The 18,660-nt window shown below is 43.5% G+C and overlaps 1 protein-coding gene across 1 annotated transcript in view; it reads left to right on the forward strand.

Annotated features, from left to right (window-relative positions):
• The window catches only part of HID1 (HID1 domain containing), a 220,717-nt gene that overhangs the window by 109,826 nt on the left and 92,231 nt on the right, over positions 1-18,660 (forward strand). The gene's annotated exons all lie outside the window — the stretch shown is intronic.

Raw genomic sequence — 18,660 nt, forward strand, 5'->3', positions numbered from 1 at the left:
CTTACAGATCATAGCATGTGTCAGCGGCGACTGCTTAACTGACTGAGCCAATCATCCAGCTGGTGAATTGATCACTGAGTTCATAAACATTGAGTGGTAAAGACCTGGAGTGATACAGTTCTGCTGCTACACAGTGTAAAATACACTTTGACATAACAGGCCATAAACTTTGATTTGAAAAACAGAATGGCAGAAATCTTAAACAATATTTTAATTAAAATATTATTTAGCGGTTGCAAACAATAAGTACTTCATAACATGCATTGCTCTCACTCTTTCAGTTTGTATGGTCAAAAAATATAATGTTGTATTTACCATAAAGTAGTTTTCTCTCACCAACATCCACACATTTAACATTAATACTATATTGCTCAGTATTTTAAACAGGCACACAGTCCTGAGCTTCATCTGGCACCTCACTGCAACATGAAAGACTGGCTAAACCTCAGAGTACTTGTCAACATATCTCATCCCCTGCCCACTTCTATGTAGAGGTGCCAGGAGTGCACCAGATAGGTTTTTCCATATGTGCTCTGATGCCTGGGAACCAGTGAGGTCCGTGGGCCATGCTACCCCGTCAGCACCCGGTGAACATTCATGTCTTCCACCACTCACTGCTTGAGTGTCAACCCCACTTTTCTCTCAAGCCACTTAGGTAGAACTTTACCACTTGTGGCCAGAGGGGAGAATATAAAAGAGCGGGAATTATCCATGTTTACTGCTCTACCACTCAGATAGTTTATTTGTTTGAGCTTCTGTTGCAGATATCTATATAAGATCCTGCGCTCACAGATTCAGGCAGGGGCTAGGCCAACTCAGCCCATCACTCTTTACCTGTATATACATGGAAAAACTGCCCCTCTTATCCTCTTTCTGCATACTGACTTTTCTCCTTTTCCAATTAGTGCTTGGAAGTGGCCTACCAACAGGTTTAAGTGCTACATCAGTAACCTACATGACCAAATGTTTTTTCCACTCTGTCACTTGCCTTCCTTTCCTCATCGATGGCCCTCCCCTCTCAAGGACTTCCCTTTCTCTCCTGGTCTCTGTTAATAACTCTGAACTTCTGGCTCCTTTCGATTTCTTCCAGTCCCCCATAACTTTCACCCTACCTGCCAGCCAAGTTAAACTACCCACAGTATACTGTTTCCCCTTCTGTAAAAGATCAGGGTAGGGGAAATAACCATGCACTTCAAGGCTCCCCCTCATTCCCCATGTACTCCTCTCCTTTATTTTGTCTTTGTCCCTCACTTATGCCCCTCTCAGTGCTTTGCGGCGTCTGTAGAGTGGCTTAAAGTTCTGTACAAGCTGTCTTCACGGATTACTCTTTCCTGACTCCATATTAAGACCTAATACCACCCAATATGTGCTCGTCAAGCAGATTTGGTCTGACATTTGGTGCCCTGTAGGTTTCTGAATTGCTCTTGGTTTGGTGGATCAGGAAAGAGTCTGGCAAGAGCACTGCCAATTGTAGAGTTCCCATAACTTACTACAACAGTTTATTGTAGATACAGAAAAGACAATAATAAACATTTATTTCAGTGTTAAGTATGCATATTGAAGTTGGGCGCATTCTATTTTTGGGGTACTTCTGTTTCCGCATTACTTAAAAAGAGAAAAACAATGTTTTATGATTTGCTTTGGGGAGGGGGAGTGTGGAAGTAAAGTGTTTGATAATCGCAAATGATGAGCAAAGTAGAACATATTCATTACACATATTGTTTATTGCAGAATGCTTTTCTTTTTTTTTACATTCTTCAATCATACAATCATTACACACAGTAGAAAGCACAATAATAGGCACTTGGAATACATCACACTTCAGGGAACTGTACTTGACATATAGTAACCAAGCAAACGAGCTAATTTCGTATGTTTCTGTATTTTTTACCTTCTTTTCTATCCCTGCCCCCCACTGTCATCCTTAATTTGCAGTAGCCACCCCCTCCATTTACCGACCACTCCATACAATAAATGACATTCTAAGCAAGGTATATAACGGGATATCACCTCTCATACTTCAGCACCGAGACAGGGAAGGCTTCAGAAAAGCTTCATACATTGAGACTTGCCGAATGGGGGAAAACTATGGAAAGAAATCTCAACTGAATTCTATTACCAGTGCAAGTATTTTAACTTGGTGGGACTTTATGGAGGACTAGCATCATCTTTGTCAAGGCTATAACAATTTTTCAGAAAAGAATCTCAACCATGTGCTTCCTCAAACCAGCTTGTACCTGTGTAAGTGTGTACTTTCGCGTAACAAGCAAGGAAGTAAAACATTACGCCATGTCTCCATCATTGGGGAGGCTGCGCTCTTTCAATTTATTGTAATATTTATTTTGGACAATAACAATGCTAAATTTATTAATTTAGCTGAGGCTCTGCACATTTTAGGTAGGGCAGAGAGACCCAGCACCAGTGAGTCTAAGGAATGATCTAGTGTCCGGCTCATTGCACGGAACAGAATATCTGTGACATCAGTGTAATAACGAGAAAGAGCACCACAGGGCCATAGCATATGCAATAGGTCTGCATCTGGAGTATGACATTTGTGACAAGCGGAATTTGCTCTGGGATATATCCTAGCAATGCGGTGTGGGGTCAAGTATTCTCTATTCAAGGTGTGAAACTGAATATATTTAAAACACTAGTTGCGTGATTTTGTGTCGGTATTGTAATATTTTTTTGCCATTCAGCATCATGTAATGTGCCTGGCAGATCTCCTGCTCATTTCATATGCAGGGAACTCCTGGATTGGTTCCAGTGTTGGAAATGTACCTGATAAAGCCATCTGATGAATTTGGCACCTTTACCAACAGTGCAAAATATATCTGAATTACTTCATGCGTGGAGGGCCTCAAATGATGGACCTGGAATGAATTGCGAAGAGCCTCCTCCTCACTTCTTGAATTCCGCAAGAAGCTGAAGACCTGACTTTTTGACTAATATCACTCGGTCCTAGGTGTCCCTAGATGCACACCAGCTCAGCGCCAGCATACCCTTCTGGCTGATAGTGCACTCTAAATCAACATAACATAACATATTGACATGACATAAAAATAACATAGCAAAAAACACAGTTGATTGACAGAATGTAGAACAATGTCATACATTCACCCCAGTACAAGGATCTGGGCCTAAATCCATCGTTTTTTTGCACTCCACACCACCCTGGGTTAGACACTGGCTATATGCAAATCAGCTCTGACCCTGTGCCTCATGGGAACAGTCCAGTCCAAACTACCAAGCCATGTCTTTCCCAGACCGGAATCAAGCATCCAAGGACCGGTTTCTGGCTATCAGCCTGGATAGCTTGACTCCAGTGGTGTGGAGAGCCTGGGACTCACGTCTGAATATACCCAGCACACTCGGGGTGAAATTTGCAAAAAACACACTTGATGGACAGAATGTAGAACAATGTCATACATTCACCCCAGTACAAGGATCTGGGCCTAAATCCATCGTTTTTTGCACTCCACACCACCCTGGGTTAGACACTGGCTATATGCAAATCAGCTCTGACCCTGTGCCTCATGGGAACAGTCCAGTCCGAACTACCAAGCCATGTCTTTCCCAGACCGGAATCAAGCATCCAAGGACCGGTTTCTGGCTATCAGCCTGGATAGCTTGACTCCAGTGGTGTGGAGAGCCTGGGACTCACGTCTGAATATACCCAGCACACTCGGGGTGAAAATTACAAAAAACTCAGTTGATGGACACAATATAGAACAATGTCATACATTCACCCCAGTACAAGGATCTGGGCCTAAATCCATCGTTTTTTTGCACTCCACACCACCCTGGGTTAGACACTGGCTATATGCAAATCAGCTCTGACCCTGTGCCTCATGGGAACAGTCCAGTCCGAACTACCAAGCCATGTCTTTCCCAGACATGCAAAAAAACGATGGATTTAGGCCCAGATCCTTGTACTGGGGTGAATGTATGACATTGTTCTACATTGTGTCCATCAACTGTGTTTTTTGCAATTTTCACCCCGAGTGTGCTGGGTATACTCAGACGTGAGTCCCAGGCTCTCCACACCACTGCAGTCAAGCTATCTAGGCTGATGAAGGCTGATAGCCAGAAACCGGTCCTTGGATGCTTGATTCCGGTCTGGGAAAGACATGGCTTGGTAGTTCGGACTGGACTGTTCCCATGAGGCACAGGGTCAGAGCTGATTTGCATATAGCCAGTGTCTAACCCAGGGTGGTGTGGAGTGCAAAACACGATGGATTTAGGCCCAGATCCTTGTACTGTGGTGAATGTATGACATTGTTCTACATTCTGTCCATCAACTGTGTTTTTTGCAATTTTCACCCCGAGTGTGCTGGGTATACTCAGACGTGAGTCCCAGTTTCTCCACACCACTGGAGTCAAGCTATCCATGCTGATGAAGGCTGATAGCCAAAAACCGGTCCTTGGATGCTTGATTCCGTTCTGGGAAAGACATGGCTTGGTAGTTCGGACTGGACTATTCCCATGAGGCACAGGGTCTGAGCTGATTTGCATATAGCCAGTGTCTAACCCAGGGTGGTGTGGAGTGCAAAAAAACGATGGATTTAGGCCCAGATCCTTGTACTGGGGTGAATGTTTGACATTGTTCTACATTATGTCCATCAACTGTGTTTTTTGCAATAAAAATAACATAAACACATCACAACACAGCACAAACATAACATTTTTATTTGTATAAAAGTAAGGAAATGACTCGGGGAAATATCAAACTCACTCATAAATGCTATAATTTCCCCATTGGTAAATAAATTAGCTAGGGTTAATATACCCTGCTCGGACCATAACCCTACGTGAGTAGATTGAATTTGATTGGTTGGAGTCAACAGTCCAAGGAGGAGGGTAGGAGCATAATGAGCCACATGTGTGAAAACCGCTCTTGAGCGCCAAAAGCACTCCGGAGCTGTGCATAGTAGCCGAGGGAAACAGGTTTGTAAGCATTTTGTCTACTGTATTGATCTATACTACTAGTATAAATAGAGAACAGAAACCTTTTGGCAAGGTAAACACGGGAACCACAGTGCCAATCCACACACCCAATACATTGTTGGAATCCTCAGGGTGTGTAGATGGACATAGGCGACATAAAAGCAAAAAAAAACGTCAATTAAAAAAGTAACATTTCTAAACAAATTAGGCCCCTAAAACTAGCGCCGGCTGCGACGTAGCGCTGACCGCGACCTAGATGTAATGACGACATGCGGGGAGGAGCGGTGACGTGCGGCGAGGAGTGGCGGTGAAGTCCGGAGCGGGCAGCTCAGGTAAGGCGGCGGGAGGCGGGCGGGAGGCTCGGGCGGAAGGCAGGAGGCAGGCAGCGGGCGGGAGGCGGGAGGCAATATGGGCAATGTCGGGGCAGGCGGCGGGGGGCGGCGGCGAGGCGGGAGGGATGCGGTCTGGGCAATGTCGGGGCGGGAGTGCACAGAGGCTTAAAATGCTGCCCCCAGCCCCCTTCTGCCCCGGGCAACGCCGGGGCGGGCTGCTAGTTAAATAACAAGGCTGCTGTTATGATCTGACAAAGAGAAGCCTATTACTGATGGGAATGACCTTCCATCCAGCTAGCAACCCACTGAATTGCACCCTAAAGTAATATTGTTTAAAATCCGAGAGTCCAGGTCCTTCTGCTTCAACCAGGCGTTTAAAAGTTGAGATAACAACTGAACGGCAGCATTTATTCCAAATAAATTCTTCCAGTGTTTTGTCATTGTCTTTAAAAAATGAGCGAGGGAGTATTAAATGAAGATTGGCAAAATAATATAACAGGCGTGCGAGGGCCACCATTTTAATCAATGCTGCATAGCCAATAACAGTATATGACTTGCACTCTAAGCGCCTGGATTGCCCTCCCTATTTGACCATCTTGGAGATCGTCGGCAGAATGATAAACATTAATCTCTATATATTTGTGTTATGAGTTCCCATTTTAACCTCGGATCCAACTGTACTTGCTAAGGTAAACTATACCTCAATCGGAGTGGGAAGATTCAGGATTTGGCTAATTAACAGGTAATCCTGAGATGCTAGCAAAATCATTCAGAAGAGCTATAGTAGTAAGATCCACTTGCACATCTGTAACGTATAAAAGAATATCATCTGTACAGAAAGATGTAGCAGATCCAGATCCCCCATAATGCTCCCATTAGCCACAACCTAATTGTGAGGGGGTTGTCTTGGTAATGAGGTCACCATGTAAGGACACACCTTGTCTTCCCAGAAAGATGGTAATAGTCATATGTTTTCTCAGCCTGGCCAGTGGCAGTACAATCATATTGAGCTACCATATATACCTTTGACACATATTTGTCCACTTCCTCACCTGAATCAAGCTTCCGAAATTGTGATCAATACCTCTCATTGAATACATTAGATTAGTGTTTAGACTAGACTGTTAAATTGTTATCTGAAAGCAATTTCCCTTTTAATCAGCACATCAATATTATCTCATCTTCTAGTTATTTTTAGGTCTCGTAGAGAGACCTTTTGCCATCCATCCACAAAGCTGACTTTTTATGATTAGGATTTTCAACAGTTCACGTGAAATCAGGTGACCACTAGCTCCTCGTGCACGAGCTTGCATTCGATCATCAAAGGCACACAAGCTTCTCCCAGCAGGCAGCCCACCCCCCTCCCTCTCCATATGGTCACTCGAGTTGCAGGCAGCCCACCACCTCCCTCTAATCTGACATCTGCCCGAGCCTTCTGCCTATCAGCCTCCCTCCCACCTCCCCCCTAATTGCTTTCCTTCAAAGAGATCCGCTCCGCAGCTAATCAGCCTGCCCACCCCCTCCCTGACTCACTCGCATTTCTCCTCCCACCAGCCCATCGCAGCCTGCCCAGCCGTCTCTCCCTACCCCTTAACCCCCCACCACCTCTCGATATTGCTGCTTGTTTTCTCTTTCTTTTAAACACAAACACCCACTTAGGCGTCTCCTTTCCACCAAGTGCTTTCCAGCCTGCCCAGCCGTCTCTCCCTACCCCTTAACCCCCCCCCCCACCACCTCTCGATATTGCTGCTTGTTTTCTCTTTCTTTTAAACACAAAAACCCACTTAGGTGTCTCATTTCCACAAAGTGCTTTTACCTCAGAGACTGCCATCACCTGCGGCTTGCGGCCTTTGTCTCCTTTCAGCCTGAGCTCCCCTCACCCGCTCCAGGGGGTTCTTGGAGAAGGAAAACACCCAGCTGCAGCTTTCAGCGTTCAAAAAATAACAGCTGAGCGGCACAAGGCGGACGTCACGGCAGCGCTTGAGGGAAGTGCTATGCCTTTACCTGGGCGATAAGCGCTTATTGCAACCCAATGTCAGGGCTGGGAGTTCATGCCCGCATATATTTCCGCAAACATCCATTTGGTCATTTGATATGGACAACCGGTACTTCATTCCAAAGCATGTTTAATTCCACTACACAGCAGGTTAGCCTTAGGTTTTAATTAAATTCAGTACCGAAGGGGAGCTCTTACATAGCTACGAAGTGGCCCCATGCCAGTTGTGATACGAAATTCACTCCTGTATTTTTAGCCAAGAGAAAGTTGCATTATGGGCCAAATATTCCTAGTATTGTACATGTTGTTGGCTACAAAGCAGGATATGTCTGAAAGTGCCACACATAAAATGGGGCAAAATGGCAGCTTTGCTCATGAAATAACGGGTCAAAGTGGCAGATATACTCATGAAACAACGGGGGAAAGTGGTAGATATGCTCATGAAATAACGGGGCAAAGAGGCAGCAATGCTCGTGAAATAACGGGGCAGATACGATCACGAAATAAACCAATGCTTACAGTGCAGGGAGGTATTTTTGCCCTGAATTTACAAATACCCTTATGAACCTAGTCCACCAGTGAAAGTGAGGGACCGGCACACACAATTCCAGTACCGCAGGCAAATGTTTGTCTCAAAAGAGAAACCATGCCAATCTGAGACACTGCAAGGACAAAGAAAACAAGGTCAGGAAGTAAAGTGAGCATGCATGTTGCCACATGAGCGACAAAGACATGAATTCCTATGGCTAGATAATAACATTTCATCACAACCTCAACAACTAAGTGCTAGGAAGCCATCACATTGAAGGATGCCGCAGATGCACTCGCCTGCCAGCTGTTGAAAGTGTTTCAGGGTGGTACAAATCATGTCAGGGCACCGTTCAATGCAGCATAGGGAGGTCAGTGAAGGTGGTGTGTCAAAAATAGCATCTCTCATAAACTCACAATAATAGAGGTCGACTTAAGTCATACACGGTATGCTCAAGCTTGACTTCGTCATTAAATGCACTGAGATACTACATGGCAATGGGTTGCAAAAATGCCTCCTTCAACATGGAATATGCATACTGAGGTTTAGAGCTGAACACAGTCAGTAAGTGAATATTTATTTGTTATCTTAGTCTTGAAAACATCATACAACCATATCAAAATAAATCACCTCTTTCATATAAATACACATGAAATCACTTAGTGCAATCTATACATATAATTTATCGATTACTAAAAAGGAAAACTGCTTTAAAAAGTCCCACTAAAAAATCAAATAAAATGCCTTTGTTGGCGACTGCAAATCTTCCTAAGGCACATGTCACATCCAAATATCGCATATCAGTTAAAAGTGCTATTGCTTGCCTCCGTTCATGGATACCCTATTTAAGAAAGAGAGGTTTTGAAATTATTTCCCGTGGTGTCTGAAACTTTAAGCAATCTAAAAGAATGTGCAAGTTGTCACAATTTACATTTATTCCACTAGTGCATTTTCTGTGTTCATCCATCATAGCCACTTTTGTCTTAGTATTGCTGTTGCACGGGTTTAGACCTATTCAAAATATTAGTGTCTCTGATATAAATGTGGGGTTTGGTATTGCGTCAACATAAGGAGCATTACACAGCGAAAAAAGACACCAAGTGATGTGAATGTAGCCGAGTTAAGAGTTGCCTATATCTGCATGGGAACCACAAAATGTAAATATGCTATTGCTTTCAGCATCTCGCTGTGTCTCAGGGGAACTGAAAAAGCACTGCCAGGGATTGGCCCATTATTAATAAGTGGTGAATTTGGCCCTAAATGCTATTGATCGGTTATGCCCATGACAAGGGAGAAGTCTAGAAGCTTTCCACGAGGACACAAATATCACATGTGACCAAACCTGGGAAGATCGAGCATAGCATAACAAAGCATACATAACAAAACACAGCATAGCATAGCATAACAAAACAAAGCTTAGCATAGCATAACAAAACATAGCATAACAAAACATAGCATAACAAAGCATAGCATAACAAAACACAGCATACCAAAACAAAGCATAGCATAACAAAGCATAGCATAACAAAACATCTCATAACAAAGCATAGCCTAGCAAAACACAACAAAACATAGCATAGCATAACAAAACACAACAAAATATAGCATGGCTTAACAAAACATAACAAAACATATAATAGCACAGCAAAACACAGCATAGCATACCAAACACAGCAAAACATAGCATAGCATAACAAAACATAGCATAGCAAAACAAAGCATAGCATAATAAAATAAAACATAGCATAGCATAACAAAACAGCATAGGATAGCAAAACTAAACATAGCATAGCATAACAAAACAAAGCTTCGGATAGCAAAACAAAACATAGCATAGCATAACAAAACATAGCATAACATAACAAAACATAGCATAACAAAACACAACAAAACAGCATAGCTTAACAAAACAAAACATAGCATGGCTGAACAAAACATAACAAAACATAATAGCATAGCAAAACACCGCATAGCATACCAACACAACAAAACATAGCATAGCATAACAAAACATAGCGTAGCAAAACAAAGCATAGCATAATAAAACACAACAAAACATAGCAAAGCATAACAAAGCATAGCAGAGCAAATCATAGCATAGCATAACAAAGCATAGCATACCATAACAAAACATAGCATAGCATAACATAGCATAGCATAGCAAAACATAGCATAGCATAACAAAACATAGCATAGTATAACAAAGCAGCATAGCATAGCATAACAAAACAAAACATAGGATAGCAAAACATAGCATAGCATACAGCATCCCTCAGCACCACCACAGCATCACTCTGTGGCACCACAACATCACTGAGCTCCACCACAGCATCAATCTGTGCAACCATTCAACAACAACTGGTTCAAATATGTTATCTCAATGTTTCAAGCTTTATTACAAATGTAACAAAAAGATGTGAATATTTGACATATGTTCTTGGATTTTCATCACAATAAAATACACTGAACATAATCTTCACAAATGTTATTTACAAAAGTTTAAGCTATTGCCATTATAAATTACAATAACTTTTATTTAAGTATTAATTATTAAAAAATGTTTAAAACCATTGTTATTTGTAATATCAATACATGTAAGTCACGTAAATACAACACATATTGCATTACAAATGCTATAGGTGTCACATTTGCGAAAGTTATAACTATTGGCATGGTAAATGACAAAGCTATTAATTTCGCTATTTTCAAAAACAAAACCTAAATAAAAAATGTGTCATTTACAATACCAATAGCTCAAACTTTCCTAATACGAGACCTATTGCATTGCAAATGCTTGTTCTATTTGCTTTCTTAATCTTCATTTTGTGTTGTCTCAATGTGAGCACTTTCAGGAGCTTTACTGATATTTAGTGCTGGAACAATGCCATAATTTTGGATCTAGGTTCCCTTTTGCTCCCAAGACATTTTCAGGAGGATGACCAGCTACGATTAGGCTTGGCAAGACAGCAGCTGAGCAAAAGCTGATGTTATCCAGAAACCTTAAAAATGCTTCTGTACCAGTCTTGAAATCGGTCTCTCCATGCAATTGAAATATTGTTTAAGTCTTTTGACATAAGACAGGCGGTCAGAACAAGGCTATTCAGTAGCCATTTGAAACAACTTCTCTTCAACACAATATTGTGATAACTGAAATAATTGAAATGTACAAAACGGGGACTCTCTTAGGCAGATTGCTGTGTTCCATCCAGGTGATAATGCGCAGACCCCAGTCTGCCTTCCACCTGACCAGGGATTTCCAGTGTTGCAAAGCAAAGACTTCACAGTGGGAATTCTGTTCTTCACCTTTAAACTCGCAGCCCAGGAAGAGACATTTAGGAGCAGTTAGCCAACCATTTCCCGCAGGACATTACATTGACAATGAATTTCCAATCATTGCAGAGGGCCACTGCTACTGTAATGCAGGGTACGCACACCACTGTAGGGAGGGTCCAGGGGCCTCCTGAAAGCTTTCCACCCACTACCATCACTGGGCCCACTTCTTTTAAAAGCCATAGAGCAAGCCGCCCACAATGGGAATGTCTGTATTCGCTATGGAGTTTATACCATTTATACTAAATCCTCCTACTCTAAAAATTCAAGATGCTGAACCTGTCCCAGGTCTTGGCAGCAGATCAGCATAATAACCGATTATGTTTTTGGATCTGTAGGACACATGTGCAAGACTATAAGGACCACCGAAAATCCCTTTGATTCACAATCTATGGTAACAGCATTCACAGAACAAGATGCTGTCCTTTGCTATTAAAGCAGCACTGCAACTCTTTGGAAAACTACTACTTTAAGTCTTGGCTTTGTTGCACTAAGAGAAGGTCCATTGCTATCTTCCGCTGAATAATGCCCTGGTAAGCATCCGCTAGGGAGTTGGTGTTATCCAATTAACCCTAGTGGTTTGCACTCTTTGCTGTTTGGTTCATTGATCTTCCCTAGAGACTTTCTGGTACTGTGTATAAGCATGTGGTTCCTGGAGGCCATTTTACAAACTGGTCTGGTGAGAGCCTCCTCAGCAATGTACAGTATGTTGTGGGTGCAAAGAATGTGGTGGCAGATTTTTTGAGTCGAATGCCATTACCATTGACTGAAGTGAGTGAGGATGCGATGGAAGAATTTTGCCCGGTGAACATTTCAGAGGAATTTCATGGCATTTCCAGTGAAGAATGGAAGATTGAACAAAAACCGGATGTGTTACTTGCAAATGTATATAGTATGATTCCAAGGGGTTGGCCTGAAAAGAAGATGATTCAGAACGATTTGTCTCCTTTTTGGGAAGTGAGAAATGAACTATCCTTTAAAGGAGGCTTGATCTTAAGAAATGGTAAAGTTGTTCATCCTGAGAAATTAAAAAGCAGGGTTCTGGAAATATGTCATGAAGGACATTTTGGAATAGGCAAAACCAAGAGCAGGGTGAAGTGCTGGTATTGGGGGCCGGGAGAAAACAGAGAAATTAAAAGGAAAGTAAGAGATTGTATACAGCTTAAAAATTCGGACAAATCCCAAGTTACGCTCAGACCACCCATACAACCCATTTCTACCCCAGTTTGCCTTGGAAAAATGTAGGGCTTAATCAAGTGGCCAGAAGTAGGTGGAAGTGGTGAAAAAAGCAGACATCAATAGCATTATAAACATTTTTGATAGACTTTTCATGAGAGAAGGGTTACCCAGGAGTATTTTGAGTGACGATGGTCCTCAATTTACTTCTGAATGAATGTTTTAAGTCTTACTTAAAAAGAAATGGTATTGTGTACAAGGCAACTTCTGTTTATCACCCAGCTGGAAATGGAGCACTTGTACAATTTAACCATGTGATCAAAGGATTTGTCCAACTGGCTATTAACAATAGCTTGGTGTGGAGGAGAGAATCACTTAAAACTGTGTGGGCATACAGGATCACTGTGTGCGAGAGCACAGGTTCAAGTCCTTTTGAACTTATAAGGGGGAGAACTCCAATGTCCAAGGATAATGTTGGTTGGCTGAAAACAGCAAGGAGGGTCGACTGGTCATCTGAAGTGGTTAAAGTTAAATTGGAAATGGCACAAACTGTATATAAAAACACATCATGACTTAAAGCATAACAGCAAAACAGTGCAAATAAACATTGGTAATATTGTACGAGTAAAAATAAGTAGGCACATTGGGAAGAACTAAAAAGGGCTTTCAGAACCTCTAACAGTAGAGAACATTTTTTGAAATTCAGTACTATTAAGTGATGGGAAGGTATGGCATTTATCTTCCATTTATGTCTGTAAACAAAAGGGATGATGGCCAATCCTATAAAGAGGAAGGGTGGTGGTGGGAGAAAGATTGTGAGTGGTGGTTAGAGAATTATATTGATCTGCCCAACAACTTAGGTCATCTGAATCAGCAAGATCAGCAGGAGGTTAGTGGTATCTCTCTACCAGACAATGAAGGCGCCACACAAGCAAAAGAATTAGCAGTGTGGGTCATTCTGTATTTAAACCAAGAAAGTTACAGGATTACATTTGTGAGTAGTACCCTTATTTGAAGGTACATCATAATGTGACTGTTAGAAACTGGGTCTCCAGTTGGCAGAGGTATGCACCCTGTCCAAGTAGGGACCACGATCCTACTCAGGGTAAGTCAAAACACAATACTAAAATATCCTGTGCTCACCTCCAGTAGCTTGGCACAGAGAGTGCAGGTTTAAATTAGAAGTTAATGTGTAAAGAATTTGTGCCATATCTCATTCCGTCCATCATTTGTTTGCTGTAACACTCTTCGCCCTAAGTGGGATGGGTATGCCCAGACGTGGGTCCCTTGCTCACTATGCCACTGCATTCAAGCTAGCCTGGCTGAAGAAGGGTGAGATACCCTGAAACTGGTCCCAGGATGTTTGTTTCCTGTCCAGGGAGGACCTTGTCTGGCAGTTCGGTGTGGACTGTTTCCATGGGGCACAGGGTCAAGACTGATTTGCATATGACTGGGTCCAAACTGGTGTGGCGTAGAGGGCAAAAAAAAATGGATTTACCCAGATCCTTTGACTGGGGGAAAATTTTTGCATTGTCAACTTTCCGTCCATCATTTCTTTGCTGTAACACACTTCGCCCTAAGTGGGATGGGTATGCCCAGACATAGGTCTCTTTCTCACTATGCCACTGGATTCAAGCTAGCCTGGCTGAAGAAGGGTGACATGCCCTGAAACCGGTCCTAGGATGCTTTTTCCGGTCCATGGAGGACCTGACCTGGCAGCCCGGTCTGGACCGTTCCCATGGAGCACAGGGTCAAGACTGATTTGCATATGGCTGGGTCCAAACTGGAGTAGCGTAGTGGGCAAAAGAACAATGGATTTAACCCAGATCATTTGATTGGGGGAGAATATTTGCATTATCAGCATTCCGTCCATCATTTGTTTGCTGTTACACTCTTCGCCCTAAGTGGGATGGGTATGCCCAGACATGGGTCCTTTGCTCACTATGCCACTGTATTCAAGCTAGCCTGGCTGAAGAAGGGTGACATGCCCTGAAACGAGTCCCAGGATGCTTGTTTCTGGTCCATGGAGGACCAGGCCTGACAGTTCTGTCTGGACTGTTCCCATGAGGCACAGGGTCAAGACTGATTTGCATATGGCTGGGTCCAAACTGGGGTGGCGCAGTGTGCAAAAGAACGATGGATTTAACCCAGATCGTTTGACTGGGGGAGAATGTTTGCATTGTCAGCTTTCCGTCTATCATTTGTTTGCTGTAACACATATCTCATACAATAACATGGTATATCACCATAAAACGAGACTCCACACCAGGTTAGAAAAAGAAAGAATTTTTATCTGGGCAGGATAACGCCAAGACTACAGAAATCCAATCGGGACATCACAAGTTAATACTTCTGTAACAGCAGGGGTCAAAAGTCAGCACTTGACACCAATGAGCCTCTCTTGAAGCCCTTACGGTAATCCATTAAACATGTAGAAAAAATAGAACAAATGTGGTTCGGGACTCAGCACGTCCCTTCTTTTCAGTTCCTTTGGGGCAGCCGGAAAGGCGGGCAGGCACGCTCAAGACAGTGCGGGGAAGAGACTAGCACCACGCATTTTAAACTACTTGCCAAGCCTTAAACTCCCCTTTCATTACATATAAGTCACCCCTAAAGATGGCTCTTGGTAACCCAAAGGGCAGGGTACTATGCAGGTAAAAGGTAGGACATCAACTTGCATGTTTTACATGTCATAGTAGTGACAATCAGTCTATTTCGTTTTTTACTGCTGTGAGGCCTACTCCTCTTATAGAATAGCATTAGGAATTCCCTTATATACTTTTAAGTGGTAATTCCTGATTCTGGCATAGTGAGCAAGGGACCCACGTCTGGGCATACCCATCCCCCTTTTGACTTGCCAGCGGCTACAGGCACACTCAGAACGGTGCAGGGAGGAGATGAAGCACTACCCTCACTTCTCCAACTTGCCAGTGTAATAGGCAGACTCGAAATGGTGCGAGTTCGCATGGTGCGGGGATGAGGGGGGAGCACCCCACTCATTTCTCCGAATATGTAGAATTGGCAAAATCTTTAGCAAATCCTACATACATTGCATTTTGCGATTCTCTAATTGCGATTCGCTAAAAATCGCAATTAGAGATTCGCAAAACTCTTTTTTGATACATATGGCCCTTAGTTAAGAGCAGAAAAATGTCCACTTTCTAAAAGGGGCATTTCTATCATAGTAATGTTAAATCCAATTTGAACAGCAAGGAGGATTTATCATTACTATGCCAACCATACTAAACATGATAACGATAGTCCTCTGGGATCCGGAATTACCACTTAAAAGTATATAAGGGAATTCCCAATGCTATTCTATAAGAGGAGTAGGCCTCACAGCAGTGAAAAACGAAATAGACTGATTGTCACTACTATGACATGTAAAACATGCAAGTTGATGTCGTACCTTTTACTTGCATAGTACCCTGCCCTTTGGGTTACCAAGGGCCATCTTTAGGGGTGACTTATATTTAATGAAAGAGGAGTTTAAGGCTTGTCAAGCAGTTTAAAATACCGAATCGTAGTGGCAGCAAGCTGCACACACAGGCCCTGCAATGGCAGGCCGGAGACTTGGTTAAGGGGCTACTTATGCAGGTGGCACAATCAGTGTTGCTTGCTCCTTATTTGCATTTAATTTATACACCCATGGCACATGTAGTGCCCTTTACTATAGACTTATACGTAAATTAAATATGACAATTGGGTATGAGCCAATGTTACCATGATTTAGGGGAGAGAGCACAAGGGGCATTTTTATCATAGTAATGTTAAATCCAATTTGAACAGCAAGGAGGATTTATCATTACTATGCCAACCATACTAAACATGATAAAGATACTCACTGGGATCAGGAATGACCACTTAAAAGTATATAAGGGAATTCCCAATGCTATTCTATAAGAGGAGTAGGCCTCACAGCAGTGAAAAACGAAATAGACTTTGTCACTACTATGACATGTAAAACATGCAAGTTGATGTCCTACCTTTTACTTGCATAGTACCCTGCCCTTTGGGTTACCAAGGGCCATCTTTAGGGGTGACTTATATGTAATGAAAGGGGTGTTTAAGGCTTGGCAAGTAGTTTAAAATACCAAGTCACAGTGGCAGCAAGCTGCACACACAGGCCCTGCAATGGCAGGCCGGAGACTTGGTTAAGGGGCTACTTATGCGGGTGGCACAAACAGTGTTGCTGGCTCCCTATTTGCATTTAATTTATACACCAATGGCACATGTAGTGCCCTTTACTAGAGACATATACGTAAATTAAATATGACAATTGGGTTGAGCCAATGTTACCATGATTTAGGGGAGAGAGCACAAGCACTTTAGCACTGATTAGCAGTGGTAAAGGACCAGAGCCCTAAAGCCAGCAAAGCGAGTACAGAAAAGTGGAGGGAGAAAGGCAAAAAATTGGGGGAAGACCACCCTATGGCTGTCAGGCCTAACATGTTCCCCCCTCACCCCCCAGCTGAAAGTGGGGAGAGCTACCCTACCCCTTGGGAGCTCTCTTTACTAAGGCAGAAGAATCTGGACAGACCATCATCATTGGTGTGGTCAGTCTCCGGATGATGCTTCACTGTAAAGACCATTCCCTGTAGGGAGATGGACCACTTCAAGAGTTTAGGTTTTTCACCCCTCGTCTGCATGAGCCATCTGAGAGGCCTATGGTCTATCTGAATCTAGAACAAGTCCCAAAGTCGGCTATTTCAGTGCCCAGACCACAGCAAAAGCTACTCTTTCAATGGCACTCTGCCTCTGTTCTTGTGGAAGTAGACTCCTGCTAATGAAGGCTACTAGTTGGTCCAGGCCCTCCTCATTGAGTTTTGCTAAGACTGTTCTTATGCCATTTCCTAATGGTCTGTCTGCATGATTAATTCCTTGGAGAAATCAGTGGCCCGAGCACAGGGGCTGTGCACACAGCTTCCCTGAGAGAATCAAAGGCTTTCTGACAAGCCTCGGTCCAGATCACCAATATGGACTGGTTCCTAGAAGTCAACTCAGTTCAGGGGTAACAATGGTGCCATAGCCCTTAACAAATCAGCGGTAATAGGCAGTGAGTCCTGGGAAGGCTCTCGTTTCAGTTTGGGTAGTAGGTGGTTCCCAGGCCATGATGGTTTCAATCTTGGCCTGGAAGGGCTGCACCATACCTCCACCTACCAGGTGTCCCCGATACACCACTGAACCCTGCCCAGTCTGGCACTTGCTTGCCTTGAATATCCGGCCTGCCTGTTGCGGGGCTTGAAGCACCTCACGGAGGTGCTGCAGGTGTTCCTTCCAGCTAATACTATAGACGGCAATGTTGTCTGAATAGGTGGCACAGAAAACCTCCTTACCAGTCATGACCATGTTAACCAACAGTTGGAAGATAGCGGGGGCATTCTTCAATTCAAAGGGCATCACCCAGAATTGGTAATCTCCCTCTGGGGTTAAGAATGCTGATCTCTCTTTTGCCCCCTCAGTCAAGGCGATCTGCCAGGACCCTGATGTGAAATCAAAAGTACTGGGGAATTTGACATCATCTAGCCTGTCAGTGAGCTCAATAACTTTGGGGATGGGGTGTGGGTCAGTTCTGGTGGCTGAATTGAGACATTGATAGTTCATGCAGAACCAGAGATCTGGTTTGGCACCCGGCAGGGCCTCATTTGGTACCAGTACCAGAGGGCTGGACCAGGGATTGTTAGATGTCCTAATCAAACTGAAGGCCAATATCTTGGAGACCCCCTCCTTATTTCAGGTTTTCACCCTGCCTGAGAACCTGTAAATGTTGTTCTTAACAGGGGACTGTCTCCTGTGTCAACATCATGGACACACAGGTGTTTGAGTTCAGGGGTGAGGAAAAACAGCGAGGCACACTTTTCCTGCCCAAATGGCTCCACGGCTCATATTTTCTGGCCAGGTTGAACTTGAACTCTACCAAAGTGGCCTTCTGGTCATACCAGTGTTTCATTACTTCCTAACTGGCCTTAAGATTGTTCTGGGTGGTGCATCTGGTTCAGGAGGGCCAGCATGTAGCCGACTACATCCTGGGAGGGCTTCCAAAAAGCATTCTCCCACCCCTCCCTGACAATGCTCAGAGGTTCCCTAGAGAAGTTCAAATGGACTGAACCCTCCTCCTTTCTGTGGCACCTTCCTGTAGGCAAAGAGAAGGCATAGCAAGAGTACATCCCACTTACACCTAATGGCCTCGGGTAGGCCTACAGTCATGCCCTTCAAGGTCTTGTTAAATCTTTCAACTAGACCATTGGGTTGGGGGTTATAGGGTGTGGTGAACTGGTAAGTTGCACCACACTCATCTCACGTGGACTTCATGCATGCAGACATTAGGTTAGTGTCTCAGTCAGACACTA

Source organism: Lissotriton vulgaris, chromosome 7, assembly GCF_964263255.1.
Source record: "Lissotriton vulgaris chromosome 7, aLisVul1.2, whole genome shotgun sequence".
NCBI lineage: Eukaryota > Metazoa > Chordata > Amphibia > Caudata > Salamandridae > Lissotriton > Lissotriton vulgaris.